The sequence below is a fragment of the Desmodus rotundus genome, chromosome X (assembly GCF_022682495.2).
Source record: "Desmodus rotundus isolate HL8 chromosome X, HLdesRot8A.1, whole genome shotgun sequence".
Lineage (NCBI taxonomy): Eukaryota > Metazoa > Chordata > Mammalia > Chiroptera > Phyllostomidae > Desmodus > Desmodus rotundus.
Window position 1 is genome coordinate 91,032,955 of NC_071400.1, and position 16,259 is coordinate 91,049,213.

The 16,259-nt window shown below is 41.2% G+C and overlaps 1 protein-coding gene across 9 annotated transcripts in view; it reads left to right on the top strand.

Moving 5' to 3' along the window:
• The first annotated feature begins 4,465 nt into the window (after positions 1 to 4,465).
• Positions 4,466 to 16,259, top strand: part of ADGRG2 (adhesion G protein-coupled receptor G2) — a 113,885-nt gene continuing 102,091 nt past the window's right edge. For all 9 annotated transcript variants that reach the window (XM_053917646.2, XM_053917651.2, XM_053917648.2 and 6 more), the window contains exon 1: positions 4,466 to 4,687. The gene's annotated coding sequence lies outside the window, so the exon portion shown is untranslated. The remainder of the gene's footprint in view (positions 4,688 to 16,259) is intronic.

Genomic DNA, 16,259 nt, shown 5'->3' on the forward strand with positions numbered 1-16,259 from the left:
CCATCGCTGTTCAGAGACCTTCAATTAAGACTGAGTTGGATGTGGCCTGGCTCAGGAAGTTGTCCCCTGTCTCATTACTGAAGAGCCTAATGGGCTTGTTTTCCTTCCCAGTCTCTACCCTAGGATTGCTCCATGCAGGCAGGGTGGTGGTGAGTTGCACAAGCTAATGCCAGCATGCAGATCTACTGAGATGCATTTCATTTCTTCTGGATCCTTGGGTTATTTGTGTTGGCACAGGGCCATGCTCAGCTTTTCCCAACTTGGAATACATTCTCTGAAAGGGCTGGTCCCACCATCCTCATCTTGGTCGAGGCCAAAGTCTGGTTTCATTTTTCATTAAACTGTCATTTGTAACTTTCATCGAGCAGAATGACAACATGCCCAACTGTCTTCATTCAGTATTTTCACAAGGAGATCCTTTTTGCCTCCCAGGAGAATGTGTGATTTATTTATCTCCTCCATTGTGCAATAGGTTCACCACCATTACGGCTAGCTCAATGTTCTGGAAAAAAATTTTGCTGTGTCACACCATGACTTCACTCACATTGGCAGTGATTGGTCTTTCACTAGATCCACGAAAGCCTACAACACAGGGTATGAAATCATGTCTCCAGATACTTCTCTGGCTTGATTATGAATCCCTGGAGGGCTGGGACCACCTCTTGCCCATCTTTATCTGCCCAGGATCTGACACATAGTGAGTTTGGTAGTCATCAGTGCTTTTCACCAATACTTCTATATCTCCACCTCCTGGGTCCTTATAGGGGTGTATTTCCTCAGTCCTATAGGCTGCATTTTCTGTGCCTGGGTGCAACTATGTGAACAGTTACAGCTGAAGAGTTGGGAGCAGAAGTGTTACACATAACTTCTGGGCTGGAGCATTTAAATACTTGTGGTCCAGAGCTCTTTTCCTTCTAGCTGAGCAACCAACAACATTTGAGAAGGTGGCTACTCAGTCGGCCTGGGTCCTTGGGTGACTGCAATAAGTATAGCCCCCTTCCAACCTACAACAAACATGTAGTGTAAGACATAAACCTTTGTTGCATTAATCATGGAGATTTTGAGAATTGCTTGTTACTGTGGCATAACCTGGGCTATCCTCACTGATACCATAGGCATAAAATAAATGTTTGATGAATGAATGAATGACTTCTGAGCAGTGACAGCTTTAGAATTTCCATAAAAGATAATTCAGGCATGGTGATCTGATTATAATTGTGTGGGAAGTGGAGGCCATGTTGTCTAGGGCATTTTTCTTGTTTTGTTTGTTTAGTACTTTACACTATTTTTGTAAGATACATTTTATTTTTGGTATTGGAAAGTTGATGGAGATTATAGGGGGCCTAAAATACCCAAATCCAAACTTTGGCACTACCACTGGATTTTAGAGTGAACTTGCCATCCCCTACTATATTGCAAATGGGAAAACTGAGAGCCAGATTCAGTGTAGTCTTAGTAACTACACTGATAAGTTAGTGAAAAATCTGATAAACACCAAACCCCTCGTTTCCTCATTCTCCATCTGGTTCTTTAGCCATCCCAACATCCTATCTTTCATACCCAGTCATTACGACAGAAAGAATTTGAAAGTCATACTCCCACTGATTCCAGTCCTGGCTCTACCACTTACCAGCTCCAAGTAGACCTTGGAAGATGCTACTTAACCTCTCTGTGCCTCAGTTTCCTCAGCTGAACAATCCTCAGTGGACTGCCATGAAGATTTAGTAACAAAGTATAAAGTATAAAAAAGCTAACTTGCCTGGCACATAGTAACTATAATGTTAACATTATCACTATCATCATCAACATCATCATTCAAGTTCCTTATCCCATTGTCTTGACTTGCACCCAAGTCCTGTATTCTCTTTTGTTCGTTTCCCTTGGAAAATAATGTTTGAGACCATTGTGTGGCATAATTTTAGACTATATGGCTACAGGTAAGGTTGCCTTTGAAGTTCTAAGGAGAAAGCTGAGCCCTGAGCACTGGTGAGCTGTCCTCCTCTGCCACCTCCCTTTTCCAAGAGCCCACACTAAGGGGCTAGAAGACAAGGCCTTCTGCCCTCCCTACTCAATCTCTGCCATGTTTCCTGATTTACCAATGCTTCGGGATCAAACTCTATCACCAGCTCAAAGACCCTGTGGGACAAGAGCCAAAGATGCCCCCTGTCCAGTTGCTGGGATATCAGCCCACAAGCTTTGGCTAAAATTTAACTGCAAATCCTAAGCACTCATAGCCTTCCTTCATGTCACCACACAGTGCCTGTGTAGGAGGCATGTGACCAGGACTCCCTCTAATGGAAAATGCAGAGAGCCATGGCTGGAGGGCTGGGGTCCTCCAGCAGTCCCAGGATCTTTCCTCTTCTGGTGGTCCTGATGGCAGAGTTCTGTTGACCTGAGAGTGTGTGGCAAAGAGAATGAAAGTTTGGCTGGAAGTACATCAAAATACAAAGTTTTAATTTTAAGCTAAGGAGTGTTTCCTTTTTGTTTTTTAGACATTTCCTTAAAGTGACTTTTTTAAAAAACAACAAAATTGCTTAAAGGAAAAGCATACTTATATTGATATCATTCTTGCTGTAGAAATTAAAACAACTTTTAATACAAGCTATACATATTTTAGCTTTTTATTGAAGTAAAACACAGATGGAGAAAAGTACACATATCAAAGGTGACCAGATCATGAATTTTCACAAACTTAATAGATCCATGTGAGTAGAACTCAAGTCAAGAAACAGGACATTACTTGTGTCCCATAAACCCTTGTTATCTCCCTTGTAACTCCCTCTAGTCACCCACCCTCAATGACCATCATTGTGACTTCTAACCTCATAGATTGGTCTTGTCTATTCTATATTTTGTATAAGCAGTATCACATAGTATGTATGCTTTCATGTCTGACTTCCATTGCTCAATATTGTTTATGAAGTTTGTTTATACTCAGCACAGAAGTGACTCATGCATTTGCATTGCTGTCTGGTTTTCCATTTTGTGACTGTACTACCACAATCCATTTTACTGTTGATGGACATTTGAGTAGTTTCCAATCTGGGGTTATTACAGATACACTGCTATGAATTTTCCCATATCTTTTGGTAAACATATACAGTTATTTGTATTGAGTGTGCTCCTAGAAGGGGAACTGCTGGAAAGAGGGTAATTGTATGCTCAATTTTAATAGATTCTGCCAAATAGTTTTCCAAAGTGCTTGATCTAACTTACACTTCCAGTAGCAGTATATGAGAGTTCTGGTGGCTCTACACAATATAAAGTCTACTTTGTCATAAGTCAAACATATACAAGTTTTAGAAGTTACTCTAAATGGTTAAATGTAACCTTTTGTAGTAACATTGAATTTATTAAAATACAGTTTCCCCCTCATCCTAATTGTGCCTTGAACTTGTTATGTAACGTGCATGAACTTCCTGATCTCCATTCTCCCTTAATCCAACCAGTCAAAAGCCTTTCTGAAAACACTTTCCATTCATTTATCTCCTTCTTCTTGTGTCTAATATGGCAGAGTCAGCCAGGATGTGTTCTGCAGATCTGCACTTTATGAACATCCTCTCCAGAGTTGTGAATGCAATTCAGCATGTAGAATTTTGTTTTGGTGGTAAAGAAAAAATGGAATATTCTCTGCAGGTTTTAACAGAAGAGAATGGTGCTTTTAAAATGATAACACATTTTGCAAATATAGAAGTTATTTGACTATGAAGAGGAGGGCTGGAGAGGGTTGTGGGGTGGTAAAAGGCACCAGAAAAGGAATTCATAGAGTTTATTATTTTCCTGGTCTCTGCAACTAATTGTATGCAGAACAGAGCTAGGCCTCTGGTTTTTTATAACATGGGTTACTTTTACAAGCTGGTTAGGTAATCTGTAAGTTCTATCCAGATGTAGTTTTTATTCTATGAAGGGGCAGAGGGAGGAGATGCTGCCAGACAGAAAAGATAGAGGGGAGCAGGAACAACTGACTTCACCTAGCAGGCACAGTATTGGGCATCCCAGTTTCTAGGTATCCTGTGTAACATGTGCTTCACCAGATAACCATAAGTTGAATCCTTTCCCAGGACGTTTTCCTTTTTACTGATCTTTCAGAAGCTCCCTTCAAATGGTCTGATATCCGATCTCTGCATCAGAAATACTGTGGCAGAGGAGCGACCTCAGGGTTACCACCCACCCAAGTGCACGGTGCCGAAAGTGGTGGAACAGGCATTAGGGTATCAGGGCAACCCGTAAAGGAGAGCGGCTGGTTCTGGAGATTGGGGTCCCTAGGGAAGAGCGCCGGATAGGAAGCCGGCATCTGAGGATCTCACGGTCCAGGGAGTCCAGAAGCGCCGCAGGCGCCTCGGCTGGAGTGGGGTGGGCCAACCGACCCGTGTCCCACTTTTCTCTCCACCCCCAGACCCGAGTTCCCCGCAGGGTTTCAGCCGATCGCGCCACAGGCTCATACCCTCCTCCCTCCGAGCCCATCTGCTCCCCACCTCCGCGTTCAACCTCAGCACCCAGCCTCGCAGCCGCGGGCACTTGACGCGCCACGCCGCAGGGCAACTGGAGAGCAGGCGGGCGAGTGAACCGGGAGCGGCGGGGGCGGCGCCCAGCCCCCGGGAGGCGGGAGGAGGGACGCGCAGAGAGGGAAAGGGGAAAAGGAGAGCAGGAGGGCGTCAGTAGCCAGCCCGTCTGTGGGAACCTGCAGGTAAGCGCAGGGCGCCGGGATGGGTCTATCCCCTCAGGTTCCTGAGACCCAGCCCAAGGAGCTGGTGACCGGCGCGGGCGCCTCCAGCGCAGCGCCTGGACTTGAAGGGATACGGGACAGCGGGGTGAACGCTCCCTCCGCCCAGCTGCGGCTCTGAGCCGGGGCTCAAGGCCTCGGTGAAAGGCAGAGGCAAATGCTCTTGCTCCGAGGGCCGACAACCCGACAGTGGGAGAGTGGCGCCGTGGGAAACGGGGCTCCTAAGACGCGTTCTCTGGGGGGTGACAAGTGTACCCAAAACCTTCAAATGGCCTCAAACTCTCCCCACCCCATCCACAAAACGGAACCACGAGTCCTGTTCTCGCGGTCGCTCTTCCAGACGCCACTCACGGGCACTCAGTTTACCGTTCTGGTCAGTGGGTGCGGCGGAGCCTTCGGAGCGTGAATGCGCTCCGGACTCTGGAAGGCTTGGCGGAGCACCGCCTGGAGGGACCCAGAACAGGTGGCCCTGGGTGCGGTGGGATGGAGCGGTAGCCGGGAGTCTGGGGGTGAGCATGGGGGAAGGAGGAGGTTGGAGGTCTCAGGTGATCGCATTTCGACGGGTACTTGTCGTTTCGAGGCTCCGGAACTATAAAGGTGAGGAGGAGAAATTGAGCTGACGGGCCTCCAAAGACCTAGATGAGGCAGGCGGCAGCGTCTTCTGAGGCTCCTTCGACGGCGACACTTCTTTGCATGTACTGTCCACACGAATCCTTTGGGGGTCTCGTTAAAATGCAGATTCTGATTCATAGGTCTGAGGTGGGGCCCCAACGGTCTGCGTTTCTAACAAGCTCCCACATGCTTCTGCTGCCGCTGCTGTTCCATGGACCACACTTACATGGCAGGCCCTGCAGAAGTACTTACTGTTCCACAGTCTGAAAACTTTAGAAAAAGTGGGAGATTGGGAGAGTTGGTCCTAAGACTTTACAATCCCACCTCCACCCCAATCACACACATTAAAATGACTGCTACTCATTTAGTAGCAAAATGTTGTACTTTCTCTTACTACCACTTACTAGCCAAATACATCATCTAATAGTAAAGCTCCCTTTATGGGCTTGCGACGTGTGTTTGTTTAATGCGTTGCTGTCACTGTCAAATTTCTTAATAATTTTTTATTATGAATCTGTGCGTTTTCATTTTGCACTGGGCCCCACAGATGATGTAGCTGATACTGTCTAATAGTCATCATAGGCAGAAAAAAAGGATCTATTTGTTCTAACAGGGTTCAGAGCTGGTGGGTGGGTAATGGAGAGTGAAGGTTCATTAAGCAGAGACTAAGTAGATATTGCAGTTCCTTCCATTTTTCTCAACTTCTGTTGGACTATTTCAAGAGGTAAGCCTATGAGTATAACTTCAGTTATACACAGTATGCCAATATTTGTTGTTTATTCATATTAACAATAAATTTATTAAGAGCTTAATTATTAACAAATACAATTAAGTTTGATGTCATAACAGTTTGTAAATTAAGTGACAAAATGTGTGTTATTTCCAAAGGATTTGCAGAGTCCTTTTTAGTGTCTCAAAGTTTTGCTTAGTTAAGATCTAAAGTGAGCTGGCCATTGCTTGGTTTGGCTGCTTTTACAGCTCAAATGCAAAGCTGGAAAACAAAAAGTGGCCAAATTTTGTAGTTGTTCCAGGGGTATTGTTTTACAAAGCCTCAGCTAGATGCCAGCCCCGATCGGATTCCCTCTGCTCTTAACATTCCCACATCCCTGCAAGGTGACTTTCACTAAAAGAGGGATAGAGCAGTTTTTGCTATTGAAAAACACTGAAGAAATGCAGGGCCAGCATCAGTGTTTTCTCCATGAATAATTCTTGCCCCAAACCCATGGACTCCAGGTGTGTGTGCTTTTCTAGGGGAAAAAAGGAAACACAGAAAAGAAAAAAAATGCACTTTAATTATGGATATGATTTTGTTCTGTAGAGGGAGAGTAAGTCTGAGAAATGGAATTTCTTTGGCGGGTTTAGCAGGGAAAAGAGAGCCACTATGTTTTTAGTACCATGAACAGCCTTCCAGAAATGGCAAAGTGAGTTTGCTCAAGTGTTAGGGAGAGCCAGTAAAGAAGCTGCTTTTCAATGGCCAACGTGGTCACTCTGGGGGCTCTGGTGTGGCTGTGGTGTGGCAGTACCTGCTTTGGGACTCAGAAACAGAACATAACTATAGGTCCTGGTGCCTTCACTACTCACATGAGACTGACAAATATATTTTTCCATTTTGCTCTCTGAGAGTGCCAAGTCACTTTTCAAATACTCGCTATAAACGGGGAAGAACACCATTCAATAAAAAGGGGGGAGGGGAATCTGTGATGTTAATAACTTTGAACATAGAAAGGAGAGATTCTGCCTTTAGTAAAAAACTTGGGAACTAGTTTTTATGCCTGACTGAGAAAGGCCTTTGCTACCTCAAGATAGAGAAAAATATTTTTCTTTTAGATCTTTTAAAAATGTTTATAGTTTTAAAGGTATGTGGGGTTTTAATGGAACTTCTTTTGGGGTCATGGTATTAGCTGGAGGATACTGGAAGTTAAGAAATAGGTTAAACATTTGGGGAGAATTATCACAAAATAAATTCCCTCAATCAAATAAGATTCTATGAACACTGTTCCATTTTATAAATCTATCTAATTAATTAATGAGTCAATTCCATGTTTTTAAAATTGAGGTATAATTTATTTATAATAACATTCACTCCTCTTAGAAGATAGAGAAGAATTCCATCACTCCAAAAAAATTCCTTATTGACCCTTTGTAGTCAGTCAATCCCTCCCATAACTCTCAGTCCCTGACAACCACTGATTTGTTTTCTGTTCCTATAAATTTGTCTTTTTCAGAATGTCCTATGAATGGATTCATACAGGATAAAGCTTTCCAAGTCTGGTTTCTTTCATCTTGCACAATGCATCTGAGATTCATCCCTGTTGTTGGGTGAATCAATAATTCGTTCATTTTTCATTGCTGAATAGTATTTCATGGTTTGTTTATCATTCACCAATTTTAGGTGATTATGAATAAGGCCAATATAAACATTCACATACAGATTTCTGCATGAACATAATTTTCATTTTACTCAGGTAAATAACCAGAAGTATGATTGCTATATTGTGTGGTAAATTTAACTTTATAAGAGCTGCCAAACTTTTCCCAGGTGGCTGCGCTATTTTATTTGACTTCTACAAAGAAAAATTAGTGATTTTCTTTGAAAAGCAGATGTTTTAAATTTTTATAAAGTCTAATTTATCAGGTTATTTTCTTCTATTGATAAACCTAAGTAACCTGTTAGACAAATCTTTGTTTACCTCACATTTTCCAAGATATTCTCCTGTACTTTCTTTTTGGCATTTTATATTGGGTTGGCCAAAAAGTTCGTTTAGTTTTTTCCATAAAATAAAAGACACATTTTTCATTTTCAAGAATAACTTTATTGATTTGGATATTTTGAGTATGTTGGCTATCTCCTGCGTGGTATAACATTGATTTTCTCAATGAACATCTTGACTTGATTGCTATCAACTTCAAGTGGTCTCCCCAACTGAGGAGCATTGTTCAGTGAGAAATCTCCAGCATGAAACTTCACAAACCACTTTTGACACATTCCATCAGTCACAGCACCCTCTCCATACACTGTACAAATCTTCTTTTGAGTTTCAGTTACATTTTTACCTTTCTTAAAATAATAAAACACAATATGCCAAAATGTTGTATATTTTGTTCCATCTTCATTATTAAAATGGCTACACAGAATTCACCAATTTTGATAAGTTTTTTTAATGCATGCTGATATGACAGCTGCCACAATACAGTCTAACAAAATTGTTTCAAATGAAGTTAAAGACAACCAAGGGCTACTAGAGTAATCTTATGGAAAAAAAAACAAACACTCTTTTTGGCCAACCCAATAGTTTTATCATTTATGTGGGTTTATGACTTCATTTCAAGTTAATTTTTATAGGTCAAAGTTCACTTTTGTTCTATATAGATAACCACTTGTTCCAACACTATTTGTTGAAAAGACTGTACTTTCCCTGCATTGTATCCTCTTGGCCCTTTTGTCAAAAATTAATAGGCTGTATAAGTACGGGTTTATTTTTGAACTCTATATTCTGTTCCATTGATCTGTATGTTTAGTGTATGTCCATCCTTATGGTAATACCACATTTTAGGGGTTACACATTCTTGTGATGTGAATTCCTAGATTGCTTTGTAATCCCTGGATTGTGTATGTAAGTTTTATTGCTTTTAGAAATTGTATCCTTTTTCCCATGTCAGTTTATAATCACTATACTATTGTATAGAAAGGCTAACTTTTTTGTAGATTTATCATATTCAAGGCATGTTGCTGAACTTTTGTTAGCTCTCATAATTTTTCAGTCAATTTTCTTAGATTTTCAAGGTAGACATTCAAACTGTCTGCAAATGGCAATAACTTAGGAACCCCCTCCCTCAATGATTTTTCCTCATTTTATTTACTTGCCTTAGTGGCTAAGTTTCCCTCTAGGAGAGTTATTTGGGTGGGAATGCTTCTAATAGTGTACCACACTTAATCAATGGTACCATAATTAATACCATAATTAGGTATTAATTATGCTTGCTGTAGAGTTCTGGTAGTTTCCCTTATTACATCCAGGAGGTTTCTTTCCATTTTTAGCTTCAAATATCTAAAGTTTCATTTTAAAATTTCTGGTTCTGCTTGGGATTTTTTTTTCATTGAAAAGTCTAACAGTTTAGACGTGAGTCAGTCTTTCCAGCTTTGGATGGTCGTATTTCGATCTCCCTTGGGGAGAAGATAGTGTAGCATAAGTCAATTCATTTTATTTAGACTATGAAGAAACTACCCTTAGAGCTTTTTAATAATATTTTAAATTTTGGCCCTGGCTGGTGTGGCTCAGTGGATTGGGAGCCAGACTATGAAGCAAAGGGTGACTGGTTTGATTCCCAGTCAGGGCACATGCCTGGGTTTCAGGCCAGGTCCACAGTATGGGGCACGTGAGAGACAACCACACATTGATGTTTCTCTCCCTCTCTCCCTCCTTTCCCCTCTCTCAAAAAATAAATAAATAAATAAATAAATAAATAAATAAAATCTTTAAATTTGGGGGGATGCCAGGTACAATGAGGATGAAAAAGAATAAAGGGACAGTTTATAACCTACTTATCCATAAATAAGATAGCTTTTTGTAGTGTTTTTCAAACTTTCTGGTCCCAGTATTCATAATGAGAAGTATATTTTAAATTTCAATCCAGTATGAACATAGGTATATAGAATTGAAACAGCACTTCACAGACTGTTATGAATCTCACAAAGTATATACTTTTTCTTTGTGCAGTGTATGCTAATATTTGCAATTCTCTTCCATCTGTTTTATTTCATTTTCAAATGATAATTATAACCCTCTAAATTGATTTGACCACTCCTTCATAAAATGTTGTTTTATAAAAACTAGTTTTTTTATACCTTGTTTTTTTATTTTTTTTTTCAATTTTTAAATTATTTTATTGTTGTTCAACTTAGTTTTTAAGCTCCAAACTGCTGAACTATGTCCAGGACAAATTCATTTTACATCACATCTTGCTGTGATGGAAAGGAGTTCAATTATAACACCCTCAGATAGTTGTGCTATCCACATTTTTCTCTTTAATTGCTGTATAGCCTCTAAACCAGTCTGCCAACATCCACCCTTGACCCCAAGAATAGCCAGTAAATGTCGTCTTGTAAACTCACAGCTCAAAACCCACTAATAATCTCTACCACACTTAGAATAAATCCCCAGATCTCCACTGTAGCCTCTGAGGCCCTGTAAGGCCTTTACCCCTAGTCTTCTCACACTTCCTCAAACACACCAATCTCCTTGCTCTTCCTCACCCAAGCCAAACATTTGCTTCCCAGCCTTTGCACCATTTCACCAGGTGTTCATATAACTTGTTCCCTTATTTAATCAGGGCCTTCTGTAACCCTCATTCTAAAATGGCATTAGTCACCTATCACTATAAATGTCCATCCTCCCATCCAACTTTTGTATTCTTTGTACCACTATTATCTGTGCTTATATATTATTTATTTCTTTACTGATTCCATGTCTTCCCCTCCTCCCCCATGCTAGACTATAAGTTCCAGGAGGGCAGGGACTTTGTGTATCATAGTCAATGTTTGTTGTATTCTCAGTATCGACAACAGTGGGACATAGTAGGTGATCAATAAATATTTGATGAATGCATGAATGGTGCACATAGAACCTAGAAAAAGTCAGGCACTAATCTTAAGACAAATGCAATGCACTCTGCCTTTCTGTTCAATTTTAATGTGAAAACTTCTTTACATTTAGCGTGGAGTATATTTTAATGTAAGCAGTTCATTAATCAACAAACATCTGCTATCCACTGTTTCTCACTCTGTGATAATGTAATAAAGATAGCTAATAGCTAATATTTATTAAGCAGGCATTGCTCTTACCGCTTTGTATATTAACTCATTTAATCCTCTCAACCTCTTGAGACACATTTTACAGATGAGGAAACTGAGGCACAGAGAGGTTAAATAGCTTGTCTAAGGTCATATAAAAGGTAACTAGGGGATCTGGGGTTTGAACACAGACCATCTGATTTCATAGTCTGTGTTCTTAACCACAATGCTCATAGCAACAAACAGTATATACAATTCCTGACCTTTATAAACATGTAATGCCTTTGTTCCCTTAGCATAGCGGTTCTCAACCAGGACTGATTTTGCCCCCTACCCAACCCCGAGGAACATCTAGCAATGTTTGGAGAAATTTCTGGTTATCATGACTAGCAGGGGCGGGGGTGCTACTGGTATCTAATGGGTAGAGGCCAAGGATGTTGCTGTACATCTTATAATGCAGAGGACTTCCTCTCTCACCTCTTTATTCCTCAACAAATAATTATCTGCCTCAAAGGTCCATATTGCTGAGGTTGAGAAACCCTGCCTTAGCACAGCAGTTCTGAAAGCTCATTCAAATCACTTGGGGGAGTTTTCAGAATAAATACTGATTATCTAGGTCTACTTCCTGACCTTAATACATCTCAAGTGGGCCTTCGGCATTACCTACCATGCTTGCACAGTGAGTTTGCATTTCTGTTCTCCAAAACAGCTGTTTTACATCTTCCTTTATTTCCTCTGTCACTCCTACATCAGCTGCTCATTAGACAGCAATCTCCTCATAGTCTCACCACCCAAGCCCCTAACATACCCATATTTGTACAAATACTCATGATACCCCCCACTGTTACTGTGAAATTGTGAATGATCCATCCCCAATGTGTCAAAGACCGGCTTCTTTTACAGGCTCTTAACTCATTCTTTTTAAATCATTGTTTAAAACTTTTTATTTGGAAATTTCAAACTTTAAAAATACGTTGCAAAAATAAAAATGGTACAGAGAATACCCATATACCCTTTTATCCAGATTCATCTATTGCTAACATTTTATCCTATTTGCTTTATCATATGCACTGATGGACACACATAATATTTTTCTGAACCATTTGAAGACAAAGTTACATGCATCATGACTTTTATGCCTAAGAATTTCAGTATGGATTTCCTAAGAGTAAGAATATTCCCTTACATAACCACAGTACTATTATCAACTACATCTACATTAACTATAACTGTTATCTCATCTGCTATTTGTATTCCAATTTTGACAGTAAACTTGATAGCATCCTTTACAATAGTTTTGCTTTTAGGACAAGATCTGGTCTAGAGTTGTTATGGCAGTGAGTTGTTAGGTCTCTTAGCCTCGTTTGGTCTGCAACATTTCTACAGCCTTTATTTGTCTTGTATGACATTGACATTGTGGAGAAGGAAACAATTTCCCCTCTACTCTTCTAGGGTCTTGGTTGAGACCCCTTTATAATAAAAGATGGATTAAAGGGAGAAAAACAAGCAAGTTTAATAACATGAATACCTCCTGTATACATAGGGGAGACCCAGGAAAACTGAGTAACTCCCCAAAATGGCTTAAGCCACCACCTTAAATAGCATCCCCAGGTGAAGACAAAAGAAGATGTTGGGGGCAGTTATGGGAGGTGATAAGGGTAAGGTTGTTAATAGATTTAGTTCAGTGCCTTATCCATTGATAAGAGTTTCTAGAGATTTAGAGTCACACTCTTACAAATGGAGATTTCTCTTATTAACGTAAATGTGTCTTACAAGACGGTAACTTCTCAGTTTTTAGAGCTTCTCCTAGGTCTTAATTCTTAAAAAGAATCAATCTCAAGGTAATACTTATGCCACATAGGTATATTTTGTGATGTCATATTCTGCTCCCCCTAATAAATGCTTTAAATATATTCCTATTTTTTTTCAAAGTTGCTGATTATTTTCTCCTCTGAATGCAGTTAGGATTAGTAGCTAACTTTGGACATGCACATCTGTCTCTATATACAGTGTTGAGGCTTTTTATTCAAAACTTCAATTAATTTTTAGCATCAGTTGTTTTTCTACTTTCCCCCCTAAGAATCCGTTTCTATGCTCATTTATCCTTTACCAACTATGTATATAAAAATGTCATTTTTAAATATCTTAAGAGTTTTGGCAAGGGGGAAAAAAAGGAGGGGAACAAAATCAATGGAGGTTTTTGAAAAACTCAAGTGTGCTTTATTTTGCTGTGATTACACCCAGGTAGACAGGTTGACACTAGCATTAACTTAACTTAACAAATCTGAAGTTAATTTGACAAAGTGGTTAGAGCAAATAGCCTAAAATTGAGCAAATGCCTACCATTTGGTTTTGGTAGGAGACATTCGCTGAATGTACTCTGTGCTGAGAGCCCTAAAGTATCTACAGCAGTGCCTTTAAAATGTACAAATCAAATAGATTACACGGGGAATTTTGTGAAAATAAAGATGGGGATTCTGTAGCTCTTGGGTGAGGGAGGCGATTTCTGCTATTTGGGGGCCACACCTTGAATAGGGAGGCTTGAGAGCACAGCTGGGGATTACCTGAAACCTTTGTCAGTTACCCATTTACAGATGATAAACATCCCTGCCCAAGTGCCTTTCTGGGCTTGTCCTCCCAGCCCTAGCCTGAAGAAAAGAGTGGGGCAGGGCAGGCATGAAACCACCCTTTTCTTGCCTGGCTTCAATATTTCATACTTCCTCATTCATTCCAGAGAGACTGGGTATTCATTTCAACAGCCCTGACCCTGACCACTTGAGTACACACCAGCCCCCTTCCAGTCACTCGCTGCACATTTCTCTGCCAAAGAGATTGCTCTGTCTGCCCATGTGGTAGACTAGGAGTGCCAGGGAATTAATAATCCCCACCTCTCCCCACACAACTTGGGCAACAGCCTTGCTGAAAGTTGCCCTAGTGAAAGTTGGTAGATAAACAGCCGAGTTCCCCTACCCTTGAGTGAGCAGGATAACTGAGATGGAGTGATGGGTGTTCTACACACAGCCCCAGGACGGAGCTTCAGTTGCCCCAATTGGTAACTGGCTTGATAACACATCTGTGTGTATTAACTGCCTTCCTGCCCCTGTCTCATTTCCCCATCCTCCTGTTTCCTGGGATCACATCCTAACTAAACCTTTTGCTTTTGAATCCTTGCCTAAGAGTTACCTTCTGGAGGAACCAAAGCTGTAGCTGTTTGAAGCCAACAGTCAGGAAGTACTTTCGTTTCTTTAAATAAAAGCCCATTGCAAGAAAACAACAGGGAGTTCCACAGGACGGGGGGTGGGGGTGGGGGAATTGTGTAGTTATTTTGTTGGCATGACACCAACCATTTGGATGGCTGGAAATAAGCCCAATTATGGAGAGCATGCTTCCGTGTTCCTGGGTATTTGGGGATCATGGCAACAGAGTTGCTATTCTGGGCTCCCCAGCAGAGCTGATTCGGGTTGTTCTGACTCTGGCCTGGGGGCAGAAGTGGGGGAGTATATCTCTTGAGTTCTGCCTCAGAGCCCTTGACCTCATCTTGTGGCCACTGTGAACTTCATCCTGCTTGTATCCTACTTCCATGCTCCTCTTCTTAGGCCTCCCTCCTTGGGGGGGGGGGGGGGTCTCTATTGTGGGATATCTGCCCATCCCCTTGGGACAAGGAGTCTTTTCATGGACCTTTATTATATGGAGGCTCTTCACATTAAGTTTCCAGAACATGCCCACACATGTTTTCCAAGCTTTCCATAAATGGTCAATGCTCTTCCTGGCTATGTCTTTAACTTGTCCCCTTCCTCCTGCATTCTGCCCCAGACTGGAAGTGGATCCAAACCTTCACATAATTTAAGCCTCTCAGAGTATTTTAGAGCTGTATGCATCCAGATGGGGATTCTTAGACCTTCTGTACGCTCAGAAGTATGCGATAATCTGACCTTCTCTCCTCAAGACCTTGAATCCAGAATTTTCCTTTCTGTGGTTCCTCACATATTTGGAACCCACACCAGGCAGTGATGTTTGGGAAGGTGGCCTGACCTGGAACTGTGGACTGAATTTCTCACATTGTGCTATACCTCTGCCAGGGTGTGCTGCCCACTGGGCTGAACACCCATGTCTTTGTTTGGGCCTCTTGGGGTTCCTAATTAGAGACCCTTGGTCCTTTGGATTTCATATTTTAAAGGAACATGCTATATTAACCAGGCTAGCTTTAATGTAAACATCTGTGAAAACATTAAGTTTGGATGGCTAGGTGACTGCTTCCCTGTGACTTTGGGCTCGATACCTGGCTTGCACACTGCCACCTTCTTGCTGTGTCCTCAAATGATAGCGAGAGTGGGGGGAGAGAGGGAGTGATGGAGGGAGGGAGGAGGAGAGAGAGAGTTTGAGAGATAGATCTTTCTCTTCTTATAAGGCCGCCGTCCTATTGGATTAGAATCCCACCCTTATTACCTCATTTAACTTTAATTGCCTACTAAAACCCTGTCTTCAGAGACAGTCACATGGGAGGCTAGGGCTTCATCACATGAATTTTGAACCCACACCAGGCCGGGTTTGTCCATAATAATAACTTTGCCCAGCTTCCTCCTCCCCCCAACCCCCAAGCATTTCAACAATTCATGTAGCTGAATACCAAAAATCCACAATTAGAGATCCATTTATTTGGTTAAATGAGTTGTTAAAATGTAAATGGGCACAGATTTTGGTTGACGTGCCTCTATGTGAGGTCTTCTCCTGAGAGCAGGTAAGGGTTCAAAAAGTATGAGGTCACTGGGCACCTATAGATTGAGAATGGGCCCCACCTAGGGGAGAGAAAAGATACTAAAATGGAAGTCAGTTTTCTGCAAGCAATGTCTGTTTGTCAACTTTGCCAAGACCTATTCAAGTCCTCAGAATCATTTTATCTTTTTTTTTTGCAAAAATAACCCTTAAAATTAAAGAATTGAGTACTTAACCTTGTTTTCTTGTATCTATGAACAATTTTAAAGACAAGACATTGTCTTTTAATGGGGGAGTCTAATCGACTCTATACAAAGGGAAGGTAGAAGCACAACTTCTCATTGGTTTATCCAGCTTTCTATCAGCATAAACTTTTTATTAGCCAGCAAATTATGTATAATGACAACAGATGTTTGCAGT